The 15,084-nt window shown below is 42.9% G+C and overlaps 1 pseudogene; it reads right to left on the bottom strand.

Annotated features, from left to right (window-relative positions):
• Positions 1–13,520: 13,520 nt before the first annotated feature.
• Positions 13,521–14,606, bottom strand: LOC141372047 (deoxyribose-phosphate aldolase pseudogene; annotated as a pseudogene).
• Between the last annotated feature and the right edge of the window lie 478 nt (positions 14,607–15,084).

Genomic DNA, 15,084 nt, shown 5'->3' with positions numbered 1-15,084 from the left:
ATATATTCTCCAAATATCATACTGATTTTTTTTTCTTATTGCATTTGTTAACCTTCAACAATATCAGTATGATTGGTAGTAGTTGTAGGCAAGAAAACCGATTTTAACAGAAATACCTCTTAGCGTTTTATAAGTTTGGTTTCTATTTTTAGGTCAATAACTCCATAGTCTTTAAGTAGGTATTCTCATTGTGATTGTACTTCAAGGTTTTATTAGATAAGCCACTTAAGAATTCTGTCCAACAAGTTTTCTGCATCTATTGATATCCTATGGCAGTCTCCATTCTTGATGTAATTCTTATGTCAGAAGATTTTGCATATCCTGAATTCATTGGGTAATGATGCGTGATTTTGATACCCTGCACCTTGTTTCAATAAAATTTTATTCTATAAATATTGACTTATAAACTTATAAACATGCTAGATGTTTATAAGTGAGATTGTACACTACAAAAATCTTTATCAGTTTGCGCTGATAGGTAATATTGACTTTATAGAGTCAATTATAGAATTTTCTATCTTTTTCTATATCTTGAATTCATTTAAATCATTTGAATAATTATTTTTTTAATGATTAGCTAACTCTGTGAAGCTATCTGTTTCAAGGGCTGTATTACTAGTATCATTATTAGGGTTGATGATAGATTTTTTTCGTTCAAGTTGAGATTGATTTAAATTTTCTAGGTATCCTTGGTCTTTTTTCTAGTTCTATTTCACCAGAAATCGTACTGTTATACAGGTATAACAATATACAAAGTTACCCATTCTCTCTCTATTTTTTAAACTTATTTTTAGAGTTTTACCAAGTGTCATAAATATTAATAATGAGTATTTTCTATATATATGGTTTATGACATTTTTCTCACTTGGGACCTTGCATATTTTTTCACTATTCCATGTTAATCAAACTTATAATGACTATGGTGGTTATTTAAAATGTATTTTATTATTATTTATATATTTATATTTATATGTAAGTGTAATACTGGTTTCTGGAGTCAAATTCAGTGATTCAGCACTTACATACAATACCCAATGCTCCTCACAACAAGTGCACTCCTTCATGCCTGTCACCAATCTAGCCCTTCTCCACCCACCTCCCAACATCAACCCTCAGTTTGTTCTCTACAGTTAAGAGTCTTTTGTGGTTTATTTCCCGCTTTCTTTATCCTGGCCCCATCCCATATGTTCATCTGTTTTCTTTCTTACATTCCAAATATGAGTAACACCATGTGGCATATGTCTTTCTCTAACTCACTTCTTTCCCTTAGCATAATACACTCTAGTTCCATCCATGTTGTTGTGAATGTCAAGATTTCATTCTTTTGGATGGCTGAATCATATTCCAGTGTGTGTGCATGTGTGTGTGTGTGTGTGTGTGTATGTGTACCACATCTTCTTTATCGTGGTGGTATTTTAAATTGCTTTTTCTTTAAATGCCCCTCTTTATTCTGATGAGTGCTCTTAAGTTTGCTTATTTAATTTTTATTTTTTAGTACTGTTAAATTAATTTCCACCTTTTCTGATATTAATATTGCCACCTCAGCTTTATTTTTATTTGCATTTGCTGATATTTTGCTTTTTATTTTTAATCTTTATTACACTTGCTAAGACTTGTTTTTATTTTTTACTTTTTTTAAAGATTTTATGTATTTATTTGACAGAGACACAGCAAGAGAGGGAACACAAGCAGGGGAATGGAAGAGGGAGAAGCAGGCTACCCGCCAAACAGGGAGCCCAATGTGGGGCTCAATCCCAGGACCCTGGGATCATGACTTGAGCAGAAGGCAGACCCTTAATGACTGAGCCGCCCAGGTGCCCCAAGACTTGTTTTTATAAACAATATATTTCACATGCAGTCTTCCTTTCCTATTTAATGGAATTCAGCTCATTCATTGTAAGTATTTTAGTTGCTACATTAAATTTTATGCTTTAGATATAATTTTTATTGAGTGTTTCACTTTGTTGTTTTTTCTTCTATTTCCTCTTAGGTTTTTTTTTTTCCTGGTTTGATTCTTTATCCTTCCCTTAAAATGTTCTAGTAAATTAAGAAGTTCTAGGGGCGCCTGGGTGGCTCAGTTGTTAAGCATCTGCCTTCAGCTCAGGTCATAATCCCAGGGTCCTGGGATCGAGCCCCACATCGGGCTCCCTCCTAGGCAGGAAGCCGGCTTCTCCCTCTCCCACTCCCCCTGCTTGTGTTCCCTCTCTCGCTGTCTCTCTTTTTTAAATAACTAAATTAAAAAATATTAAAAAGTTCTATTTTCTTCTCTCCTACTCCACTCGTGTTTCCTACTGTCCCTGTAAGACTTACAAACAAATTTCTCAACCATTATGTGGAAGAAGGAGGACCCCCATGTCCCCAGTCCACCTGCTTTTCCCCCCTGCTGCGTCTCTTCACAGGAGGAGAGGTTTTCAGATGCTTTACTTCCTCCCCCTTTCTCAGTAGGTAAGACCATTAGAATGTTTCATTTGCCTTCTCTCTCCACCCCCCCATTCTTATGCTTTGTAGAGGTCGTTACAGTGCTTTAGTTTCAGACTTCGACAAGTTTTCCCTTTTCAGACCGGCTTCTCTATGTCAGTAATCCCTATTGAACACTCGTGATGAACGTGTGCTGGTGCGGATGGTGGTTGCTGTCCCCAATCAAACTCCCATACATTTCTTAGGTTCTGCCAGGGCTCAGTAATACACTTCGGATACATCAGAAAAGACAGCATGTGCAGCTCCATTGTTCAGCGTCAGTTGCAATGGAAACATGTTGGCTGGAATTGGGCCTGCAAGACTGAGGAGCCTGACAATCCCTGAAACAAAGCCTCTCAGCCTGTGGTCCACATCGAGTGGTGCAGAAAGATGAATGGTAAACACTGAAAAAGGTCCATTCAATTTAGCAATTGGAACAATGTTCCCAGGAGACTCATTTAGTGGAATGACAGGGATTCTGTGGGAGGAATGCAGGAAGGCATGAAAGTGCAGCTTGCCGCCACTGGAGGCAGTGCTGAGCCTTTGTCGGTCTAATACAGAAAGCCACGTCCGTGCCGCTTGCCGCCACTGGAGGCAGTGGTGAGCTATAGTCGGCCACTCCACCAGAAGCAGGGACAGTGCAGTAACTACCTGGTATAGTGACAGAACTGGTGTGTGAGTTTATGTCTCTTTTCCTTTATTAACTCTGGTCTTCATTCACCTGAAAGTGAGCCTATACTCTTTTTTTAAGAGTAAAATAGGCAGGTAGTTGAGGTTCAATAACTTGCCCAAGGTCACAGTGTTTTTAACCCCTCTGAAACCTTCCGTTTCCTTCCTGGAGTCCAGAGTCTCTCATGTTTCTTCTCCCTATCTGATATCTTCCCATTCACTTTTTCCTCCTTCCCCTTGGTACTCCGCACTATTCCTTATGTTCCACAGATGAGTGAAACCAGATGATAATAGTCTTTATCTTCTTGGCTTCTTTCACTTAGCATAATCCCCTCCATTTCCATCCATGTCAATGAAAATGGTGGGTATTCATCCATTCTGATGGCTGAGGAATATGCCATTGTATACATGGAGCACATCCTCCTTATCCATTCGTCTGTTGAAGGGCATCTCAGCTCCTTCCACAGTTTGGCTATTGTAGACATTGCTGCCATGAACATTGGGGTGCAGGTGCTCCTTCTTTTCACTACCTCTGTATCTTTGGGATATATACCCAGTAGTGTAATTGCTGTGTCGTAGGCTAGCTCTATTTTCAACTTTTTGAGGAATCTCCATACTGTGTTCCAGAGTAGTTGCACCAGTTTACATTCCCATCAACGGTGTAGGAGGGTTCCTTTTTCTCTGCATCCTCGCCAACACTTGTTTCCTGCCTTGTTAATTTTTGCCATTCTAACTGGTGTAAGGTGGTGTCTCATTGTGGTTTTGATTTGTATTTCCCTGATGGCAAGTGATGTTGAACCTTTTTTCATGTGTCTGTTGGCCATTTGTATGTCTTCTTTGGAGAAATGTCTGTTCATGTCTTCTCCCCATTTCTTGACTGGATTATTTTTTTTTGGCTGGTGAGTTTGATAAGTTCTTTACAGATAGTGGATACCAGCCCTTTATCTGTAATGTCGTTTGAAAATATCTTCTCCCATTCCGTGGGTTGTCTCTTCATTTTGTTGACTGATTCCTATGCTGTGCAGAAGGTTTTTATCTTGATGAATTCCCAAAAGTTCAGTTTTGCTTTTGTTTCCCTTACCTTTAGAAATGTGTCCTGAATGAAGTTGCTGTGTCCCCTGTGAAAGAAGTTACTGCCTGTGTTCTCCTCTAGGATTTGGATGGATTCCTGCCTCACCTTGAGGTCTTTCATCCATTTTGAGTTTATCTTTGTGTATGATGTCAGAGAATGGTCCAGTTTCATTCTTCTGCATGTGGCCGTCCAGTTGTCCCAGCACTATTTATTGAAGAGACTGTCTTTTTTCCATTGGATTTCTTTCCCGCTTTATCAAAGAGTCGTTGAACATAGAGTCGAGGGTCCATTTCTGGGTTCTCTATTCGGTTTCATTGATCTATGTGTCTGTATTTGTGCCAGTACCATGATGTCTTGATGATCACATTTGTAATGTAGCTTGAGGTCAGGCAGTGTGATGCCCCCAGATTTGGTCTTCTTTTACAACATGATTTCTTGGTACTAATGATAAAGGTGTTTTGCCTCACATTCTTCCCTTTAATAGTAATTATAATGATAATGGTGATTTTACCTTTTACCACACATGGGCTCTGTTCCTGGGCTCCCATGGAAGATATCCTTTAACATTTTACCAAGCTCATAACAGCTGGGTAAAACCTCAAAGCTTGGGCCCTGTTTCATCCCCAAACACATATTGTACATCTGCTTTAAGAAGAAAAACATAACCAAAAAATGCCATTGCAAACATAAAGATAAGAAAAACAAAAGAAACTCAGGTTCCATAAGATTCAAGTCATATTGACTTGCACAAACTGAAAACATAAGAAAAAGCCTGTAACATTCTGGAATGTTCTTCCTCATAATGATGTGTAACTGTATGTAAAACAACACAGAACAAATACATAAACCTGCCCCAAATGATCCTTCCCTGGAGCACTCCCTTCTTGTGAAGATTGTGTCTCCCAGGCCGCTGTCCTGAGGTGGATTTGAATAAAACTCTTCATTTCTCTCTAAACTGTTTAAAAGGGCTTGTTCATTTAGTATTGACAGTAACAGTATATTTTCTTTTTAAGTGAAAAATGAATGTTCCTGGTTCACAACTCCAACAGCGCAGAAGGGTGGCTATTCTTCATCCTGGACATTTCCCTGCATAACCAGGCATATGTATATATATATTCTAGCTCAAAAGTCTCATCCTACAAGGATGCTTTGAAGGTCTAAGAAGCACTATCCACTTCGTGCGTGAGACCAGAAATTGAAGTTCTTCCTGCTAAGACCATTACTTTTTGGGTTTAAAATTGCCTTGGAAATGTGGGAAACCATGGCATTTCCTAAAACCCAAGCCTTGGAGGGTCTGAGAGCAGCTAAACTTGCCGGGAGCCAGAAACAGCTCTGTAGGCAGGGTTGGTGCCGGAAGAGAAGGGGCAGACCTCTGGGGGTGGTCTGCAGCCAGAGGGGTCAGCAAAAGGGGCCGGATGTCTGGGCGGCCCTGCCCATGACCCCACCCATGCCAGCCCCACTGAGCCAGGTGTTGGGGCTAGGAGGTGCCTCTAAGACCACCTCCACTCACAGAGAGGCACTGGGGTGAGGGTGGGTTACATGGTACAGGCAGGTGCAGCATCCAGCGGGCTCAGGGCACAACCCTCCCTGACCAATCACCATGTGGGGTTGGAGCTACCTCTCTGTGGATGGACCTGAAGCTGCCCAGGGATGCAGAGGTGGGGTAGGTGAAAGGGAGTTGACCTGAGTAGTTCCTGGCTGGGTGAGTCCGTGCTGTGGGCTGGGTTGGAGGTTCCAGGGATAGGGTGTGGGCTGGGTGGGAGGTGGGGGTCCTAGAAGGCCACAGGCAGTGAGCTAATGCTGCCAACACAGATGAGTTTTCTGTTCCCCTTGAAAGTCTCTTCTGCCCAATGTCCATCAACTGGCCATATCCCCCAGACCTGTGAATTCCAGGACACCTGCTCACCTGAGTTTTGCGGGGTGGGTTGCAGACATTTCAGGGTTTCCCGTGTTCCCCAGGAAGAGTGCATGTAAGAACGGCACACAGCCCTCAACTTTAGTGGGATTCCCCCTGTCCCCTGTCATAGACAGTGCAGGTAATGGACCTTAAGCAGCACCCTGAGTTCAACAGGGTGTCCCTGTGCCCCAGAGCACAGGTGTGGTGGCAACAAGCCCCAGAGCCATCGCCCAACTTCAGTATTATGCACTGCCTCTGCCTGGGGATGGTGGTAATGGTCTGTTAGAATGGTGCAGGAGGGTCCTCCAGGTGGGCCCTGGAGGCTGGTGTAAACCAGACCACACTCAAGTGACATGAGAAACAGATGAGTTGAGGAGTAATTTGGAAGAGTGATTTCACTTTACTAAAAAAGACAATGTCATTGGTAATCTTACCATTTCCAAGGATGTGGATGGATCTAGAGTGGATTAAGCAAAGCAAAATCAGTAAGGAAAGACAAATCTCCTATGATCTCACTCATATGTGGAACTTCAGAAAGAAAACAGATGAACATAGTTGCGGGGGGTGGGGAAGAGAGAGTCAAATGAGGAAACAGACTCAACCTTAGAGAACAAACCAAGTGTTGGTGGAGGGCAGGTGCATGGGGGGAAGTTTTAAATGTGTGATGGTTATTAGGGAGGGTACTTGTTGGGAGGAGCACTGGGTGTCATATGCAGGTGAGGAATCACTAAATCCTACACCTGAAGCGAATATTACACTGCATGTTAACGAACTGGAATTTAAGTAAAAGAAGAAAAGAAAAAGACAATGTTCTTCTTCATGAAGTGTAGGGTAAAAATGTAGTGATTTTGGCTGTACTATTCTGTAGATTATAGTTTCAAAACACCCTGTTGTAGGATACACTAGTTTCTTACCTCATAAGGGGTCCTCGGAAGGCTGTGATGAAAGATTCAGAGCATTTTCATGTTCCATTGATATGTTACATTTTGCCCAAATAAGAAGGTAAGTGCAGAGAAATATGACAGAAGGGGAAAGTAGGTGTGAACCATTCATTAGGTAGCCTTCCACTTTTCACATGAAAGCCTTGGGCCAGTGTCATTTTGCAAGAAGAGGTGGAATCCTGGAGCTCTGCAGCAGATGGGGGATTTCCAGGTCTGGGTAAAATTCACAGAGGTCTCAGAGGGAACTGAGTGTATTGAGCAGGAGGATCTAGGCAGGGCATGTTCAAGGGGTGGCTGTGGGTCTCCCCTGTGAGAGTTGTGACAGGTGAGGGCCGTTAGGAGGTTCCTGGCCGAGGACAGGTGAGGCACAGGTGGAGAGCTGGCTGAGCACCTTCTTCTGTGCCACAAGCCTCACCCAACATACAGGACGTCGTCGTCTGTCCCTGTCACTCCAGTTCAGACGTCTCAGAGTTGCCAGGCTGAGACGTTTGTTTCAGCTTCTTTCTTTGAGTGTGTGTGAAGTTGCAAAACTTAGATGGTGGAAATGACAGGTCATCAGAACATCTGTTACTCTTTTATCTCCTGCTCTTCTTCCAATCACCAAAGAGAATCATACCTGCTACTGGAAGGGGCTATCTGTGCTTTTTTATTTCCTGTTTCAATAAAACAATGGGAAAACAATCTTCTGAAATACTAAAAGAATCCTTTGTGGGTGTTCATGTTTTCCTCTTCCATGAACCACATTCTGATATTAGAAATTATGTTTTAAAGTAAAACACAGCCTCTGAGCTGTAACAGGGTACCCTCTCCTTTGTGAGAGGGACACACGGAGAAGAGTGTAGGTTCTTTAGGAGCTCGTGGAGTGGCTTATCGTGCTCCCAAAGAAATCGAGCCCCCTGTTAGCCTTCCCTGACGGGGCTGCTTACCTGGTGGTCCTTCCTGGGCTCTTGAAGCTTGAACCGGTGAGTCACTTGTGACTTGAGCTGGGGAATTTATGAAGAAAACGGAAGGAATCCTGGAGGGTGCCTGTATCCTTTGTACTAGGACAACTCCATGAGGCAAAGGAACTCATCACCGGTGAGGTATGTTGGGATCCCTGAGGGAAAGGGCTTCACTTCGTTGGCTGAGGTTGTGTCTTCATCCTTATCTGGACCAGAGCCATGTTGTGTGTTCATGGAGATCCAGACCCCTATGTGACCACATTATTATTATTATTATTATTATTATTATTATTATCATTATTTTAAGAAAGAAATATAGACATTGACTTCGAGATACGAATATCAAAAGGAACAACACAAGGACACATATATATATAATGATTGAACTTGTGGTATCTCTCATTAGTATGGATAATGGAGGGCTGCCTGTATGAGAAAGATGAAGGCATTATATTTTGATAGAAGTGTGCTGTGCATACGGAGTGTTTTATTCTGTCATTTGCCTTATTTCTCATAAGGGAAATTTGAGTGGTGACTGGAGCTTGGTTTCTGATTTTAAGGAATGGGAGACAAGTGAATTGAAAGAGCAATCTTGATGCTGACATGGTGCTCAGCATCCAGTGAGCGAAGGTTTGAAGCTTGGACTTGGAAGTGTTGGTGTTCAACGAGGATATTGTCCGAGTTTCCAGCACATGGAATCACCTGGCTGGTGTGCCTAATCGGGCCAGTTCCTGCCTTTCTAAGGGCAGCTTGAAAGTGGCTTGAAACCCTAGGGCATTTGTGGAGTGGTCTGGATGGGACACCAGAGTGGGCCAGTGTAGACACCACCCAGGGAATTCCAGAGGTAATGATGAGCACATTTCTGAGGCTGGAATTTGCTTCTCTGTGAGAAGCACTGAGCTGGAGTGGAAAGAAGTTGCTGGGTCTTATGACTCTCTGTGTCAGCAGGTCTGAGCCTGGCAGGATAGTCGGATCAGATAGCTGGGAGGTTGTGATGCCTTGGTGGTGGACTGTCGCTCATGATGGGCAGGCCAGCTTGCTACAGGGACAGGGACTGGGCTCTCCTCCCTGGACAGCCCTCCTGCTGCAGATGTGATAAGAGAGTTGCTCCCTGTTTGATTCTCAAGCCCTTGGCTTAGCAAGGTGGTTGGTGGGAAAAACCCCACACAAAGCATTATTGATTGTTGCCCAGTGTGCCCCCTGCTTCCTCAGAGAAGGCACAGCAGATGTCCCCTGCTGGTGTCTGTGAATTCAGCCGGCAGAAGCACTTCTTCCAGAGCCACATGCCTGAGAATTCCTCTCCACATTCCTGTGCTGTGTGTAAGAGGTCACTTTTCATATGGAATTGAAATCTTAGCTCCTCTGTTTGGAACTGAGGCCACACAGGACACCAGTCTCCATGAAGGTCTAGTTCCAAGTGGAACCTGATGTGTGCGACTGAGGCTGAACCTGTGCGGCCTGCTGCCCTGCTGCAGGCTCCTTCCTGAAAACTGTGTAGCAAAGCCTGGTTTGTGATGACGTCACAGGAAAGAGGGACAGGTTCACCACTCTGCCTGACGACTGGAGGATTCTGGACTTTAACCCCAGGTGGTTGGTGCAGGGAGGAGAGATGTCTGTTTCCCAGGACCTTGGCCAGAGGGAGATTTGGACCCTGGGATGGGTCTCTGTTCAGCTTTCTCAGATAAGCACCTCAGGCAAGGAGAGGAAGTGTGTGTGCTCCCCTGTAACTGAGGAATGTGTCTGGGTTCAGATCTCATGTGCAGGTGGCGTCCTCGTGTGGCTCATTTTCCCAATGGTTTTCAAGGTGCAGTAGGTGGGCCCCCTGGTCCTGGGCATTCTGGTTGTGCGAGAGCCCTGGGGCACCTTTTCCCCAGGGCTTTGGACCAGGAAATTGGAGGGAGTCAGTGGTGAAACCATCAGTGTAGGCCTCTGTTTCTGCCCTGCTGAGATGGACTGGTGACTGTGAAAACTGCTATGGAAATACAGAGCAGGAGACAGGGCTGGGGTGCTGAAGGGGAGGTGGGGGTGGTGCTTACTATTCACATGGGGTCTAGTGGGCCCTCAGTGGAAGGTGATCCTTGAGTCAAGATCTAAAGGAGGTGAGTGATATCACATCAAGAGCATTCTAAAGGGAAGGGAAAACATGTGCAAAGTCCCTGGGGCAGGAGCACACCAGGTATGTCCAGGAGCAGCAAGGAGACCCTGTGGCATCAGGAGAGAGCTTAGGACATGACCTCAGGGAGGTGACAGAGCGAGACAGAAAGCCATTGCAGGGTTATGACCCCTCGAGTCCCTGTTTCACTGGGCCATCCTGACTACAGTGTTGAGAACAAATGACAGAGGGTTGAGGATGGGCAAGGGAGGTCCATGATCAAGCTTTTCCAGGAACTCAGGCAAGAGATGGGCTCCAGTGTGGACCAGACACGTGGTCTTGGAAGAAGTGGTCAGTCCTGTTATGGTTAGGTTGAAGATGGAGCTCACTGGATTTGCTGATGGGTTATATACTGGGAATGGGAGAAAGGAGGAATTGGGGTAACACCCAGCTGTGGTTGGTTGTCCTCAGCGAGGGGAAGGAGGAGGTTTCTGGGGGCAGGAGGTCGTCTGTGTTCCGCATGCTCAGGAAGGTGCCTTTCACAGTGGATCTTCTGATGCGTGTGTCCAGGAGAACAGTTCACATGTTCTCCCTCAGCAACTTTCAAGTACAAGTGTTCCCCACTTTTTAAAAGTTCACGGTGAGACACTTGGCTTTCTTTGAAAGATCTATGTCATTGCCTGGCTTCAGTAACAGGAAGAAACCGGAAGAGGATATCCCTCTTATGAAAAAAGTCAAAAAGTGAGCATTGTGTTCAGCATCTGTTTTGCTGGGAGCCACTGCAGAGGCGACGAGCACCCCAACCAGCTCCTTCTTGGGAACCACTCTCCACATCCAGCCCCAAGCGCTTTGCATTGTGTCTATGAGCATCTGCTGTGCTTTATCTCCATCCATTAGGAAATTGTGTCCTGAGCCTAAGGAAAGCCAAAGACAAGTCATTTTTGGAGTCTGAGCTTGCTCACTATTTTTTCTGTATAAATGAATGGTAATTACTCCCTTGGTTTACAGCATTTCTGCTGTGAAAGGTTTCCTAGGATCAATGTACTTTCAAATAGTGGGGGAAACTCTACCCCATCCTGCTGGCTTAGCTTTAGTCTCCATGCTGCACAGAATGTTCCATGACTTACAGATTTTATCATTTAAACATTGTGCCTTTGATCACCTTCCCTGTCCCCCATCCCCGAATCTGGCAACCACCAGTCTTTTCTCAGTATCTATGTGTTCAGCATATTTTGCCATGTGGAACGTCTATGAACATCTGGTATTTGTCTTTCTGTGTCTGAGTTCCTTAGCATAATGCTCCCAAGGTCTCTGTTTCTATGTCTGGTTACTGTGATTAATGCTGTAGTGAACAATGGAGTGCATCTATCTTCTTGAGGTAGTGTTTTTGTGTTCTCTAGATAAATACTCAGTAGAGCAATTCCTGGGTCATATGGTAGTTGTATTCATTTTTTTCAGGAACCTCTATACTGTTTGTCACAGTGGTTGTACCAATGTACATTCCCACCAAGAGTGCACAGGTTCCCCTTGTCTACACACCTTTGACCACACCTGGTGTCTGTCTCTGGGACGACTGCCACCCCAACAGTTGTGAGGTGTTAGTGGATTACAGGTTTGACTTATGTTTCCCTGACGATAATTAGTGATGGTGAACAACGTTTTCTGTGTCTGTTGGTCACCTGGGTGCTATCTTTGGAAAGTATCTGTTCACATATTTTCCCCATTTTTTATACAGGTTTTTGTTTGTTTGTTTTGATTTGTATGAGTGTTTTGTGCATTTTGGATATTAGCCTCTTCTCACACATATGATTTGCAGATATTTTTTCTCATTGGGTAGACCACCTTTTAAGTTTATTATTATTATTATTATTATTATTTTTGCTGTGCAGAAGATTTCAATTTGATGTCGTTCTACTTGTTTAATTTTGCATTTGTTGCCTTTGATTTTAGTGTCCGATCTAAAATACTCTTTGCCAAAACCATGTCCAGAAACGTACTACCTGTGCTTTCTTCTCAGAGGTTTATGGATTCAGGTCTTATGTTCAAGTCATTCATCCATTTAAATTTTTGTGTGAGAAAGTGATGCAGGTCCATTCTTCTGCATGTAGCGTGTGGTTTTCCAGTGCTGTTCACTGAAGAGACAGTCCTTTCCGCACTGCATATTTTCTGCTGCTGTGTCGTCAGTTAAGACCATAGCTTGTGTGGTTTAGTTTCTCAGCTTTCTTCTGCTTCTGCTTCTGCTTCTCCTTCTCCCTCTTCTTCCTCCTTGCTCCGTTTTTGTCTTAGCGTTTTCCATTGAGAAAATATTTTTCCCATAAGAATATACGCAGTGTGGACTTCATTGATTACATGTCATACTATTTGTTAGGACATGTCTCTGACGTGTGTGTTTGTAAATGTGTAGCTGGATCTAAGGGTCCCAACAAGTTAAATATTTGTGCAGAACTACTCAAGTCATGTTATATCCTTCCATCAGATACGGATTGTGTCTGATTGTCGTCTTTTGTGATGCTATCAGTTGTGATGATGGATATCTATATTTCCTTCCCATGATAGGTTTATTAAAGTGATTTTAAGTGATTTTCTTACAAATGTGCATTCTAAATCATCCTTATTTTATAATATATATTCATATAAAACATGTTTAAAGAGAAGCATTTATTGGAATCAGCTGTTGAAACAGCTGATTAATTAATATTAATAAAAATTAATTCCCATTCAGAGTTAATAATATCAGAGCTAAGTTTAAATAAACCTTTAATGTACTGATTCTAATGAGTAAACTTTGCCAAAAGTGCTATGACTATTATTTTCTGAGCTTTCTATTCTACTCCATTGACCTGTGTGTCTCTTTCTAGGCCAGCACCATACAATTATATTTTTCCAAAAAAATAAACTGCAGAGATTTTTTTATTTAAAAAATGCAATAGCATATTATCATGTACCAACAGGAGTTTCATTAACAAAACAATTAATAGGAGAGCATATCTGTTGCAAAAATTAAAGACAGATTTTCATGGCAGGAAGTTAGTGCCAAGTCAGTGACTCCTGAATTCAGCAGAATATGGCCGGCAGCTCAGGGATGCTACCTTTCCTTTCATTAAAGACACGTTTCTTGGGCAGGTTAATGTCCCCCCCCTCTTAGAATTTAATGCTGTCAAAGCTATGATTAATATTTTACTCAGAATTTTTAAGAGAAAATATTCACAAAATTAACAATACATATCTTCAAGAAATTAGGACCACTCAGAGGCACCTGAAATGAATTCCATGTATGGATTCATTGTTTTTTTCTTTTATTCTTTGAATTAAATTCAGTGAAAGTTTTAAGGGGGGGAAAGTCAGTTATCTATTCATTCCCTCATGTTTTAATTAAACAATTTTAGCGATTACGTAGAAAAACACATTTTACATATTGCTGTAAAGCACTTTTCTGGAACTGGTCACTGATTTAAGACATCGGAAGATCATGATAGGCCAACTATCTTCCTGTAACGTGATGGTAAATCTGCCTCTCGATGTCCGAAACCAGAGTACTGGCGCCTATTCGGAACAGTTCTGTCGTCAGCCATTCATTTCCCAGCTCTTCCTTCACAAGAGAGAGACAAGCAAGGGAAACCTTGTCACTGCGAATGCCTCCTGCTGGTTTAACCCTACCTTGTTTCCAGTTTTCCAGAAGAAATCTCTAATGGCCCGTAACATTACTATAGCTACTGGGAAAGTGGCATTTACCGTTTCTTTTCCAGTAGAGGTCTTAATAAAGTCTGATCCTGCCATCATTGTGATCACACTGGCTTTATAGACATGAGTAAGAGATCCAAGCTTTCCTGTTGCTAAGATGGTTTTGAGATGAGCCTCCCCACAAGCCTTCGAAACTGACGAATCTCATCACACAGGGCTTCCCGCTGGCGGGGCAGCACCAAGGTCCTATTAATCACCACATCAATTTCCGTAACTCCGTTTTCCACAGCCAATCTGATCTCTTCCAATCGTGTTTTTAAATGAGTCTGTCCAGGGCGCCTGGGTGGCTCAGCTGGTTGGGCGACTGCCTTCGTCTCAGGTCATGATCCTGGAGTCCTGATATCGAGTCCCACATTGGGCTCCCTGCTCAGCAGGGAGTCTGCTTAACCCTCTGACCCTCTTCCCTCTCGTGCTATCTCTCATTCTCTGTCTCAAATAAATAAATAAATAAATGAGTCTGTCCAGCTGGAAAGCCAGTGCACTCAGAAGCCACTGGGATGGTACAGCCCGGGGCCTTCAGTGCTTTACCCGCATCACACACCCGCGTGGGTAGACATAAACAGCAGTGGTCATAAGGCCTTTATCACACACATTGAAACTTTTTAAGAGAGCTTCCCGGATTGGATACTTGGCTTTATAACAGAGCCTGTGAACGTTGGAAGATGTGTCATCGTCTGAAAGTGTAGTAAGACCTATAGGTAATGGCTTTCAGGAGCTAAGCATCTTGCCACTACTTTTTCATGGTTCTGTAAGCCTGGATTTGTTCTGCATGTCTCAGAACTGTGGGTTGATTCATTTCTTACTTTTATTCCTACATTTTTTTTGATGAAATTGTAAATGGAATTTTTTTCTTATTTTCTCTTTGTGGAAGTTTGTCATCACTATACAGAAATGCAACAAGTTGGGACACCTGGTGGCTTAATCAGTTTAAGCGTCTGTCTTTGGCTCAGGTCACAATACCAGGGTCCTGGTATCGAGACCCTCATTGGACTCCCTCCTCAGTGGGGTGTCAGCTTCTCCGTCCCCTTCTGCTGCTCACCCTGCTTGTGCTGTTTCTCTCTGTCAAATAAATAAATAAAATCTTAAAATAAAAAGAAATGCAACCGGCCTCTGTATATTGCCTTGTATCCTGCAGCTTTAATGAATTTACTTATTCTAAGAGTTTCTGGTGGAATCTTTAGGGATTTCTATATATAGTATGTTATTTGCAAATAGTGACAGTTTTCCTATTTGGATTTCATTTTTTCTTATCTTTTCTTTCCTTTCTTTCTTTC

The sequence above is a fragment of the Callorhinus ursinus genome, unplaced genomic scaffold (genome assembly GCF_003265705.2).
Source record: "Callorhinus ursinus isolate GAN/ISIS: 27379988/994484 unplaced genomic scaffold, GSC_fseal_2.0 scaffold496, whole genome shotgun sequence".
Lineage (NCBI taxonomy): Eukaryota > Metazoa > Chordata > Mammalia > Carnivora > Otariidae > Callorhinus > Callorhinus ursinus.
The sequence above is the reverse complement of the archived record's forward strand: the minus strand, read 5'-3'. Positions and strand labels throughout refer to the sequence as shown.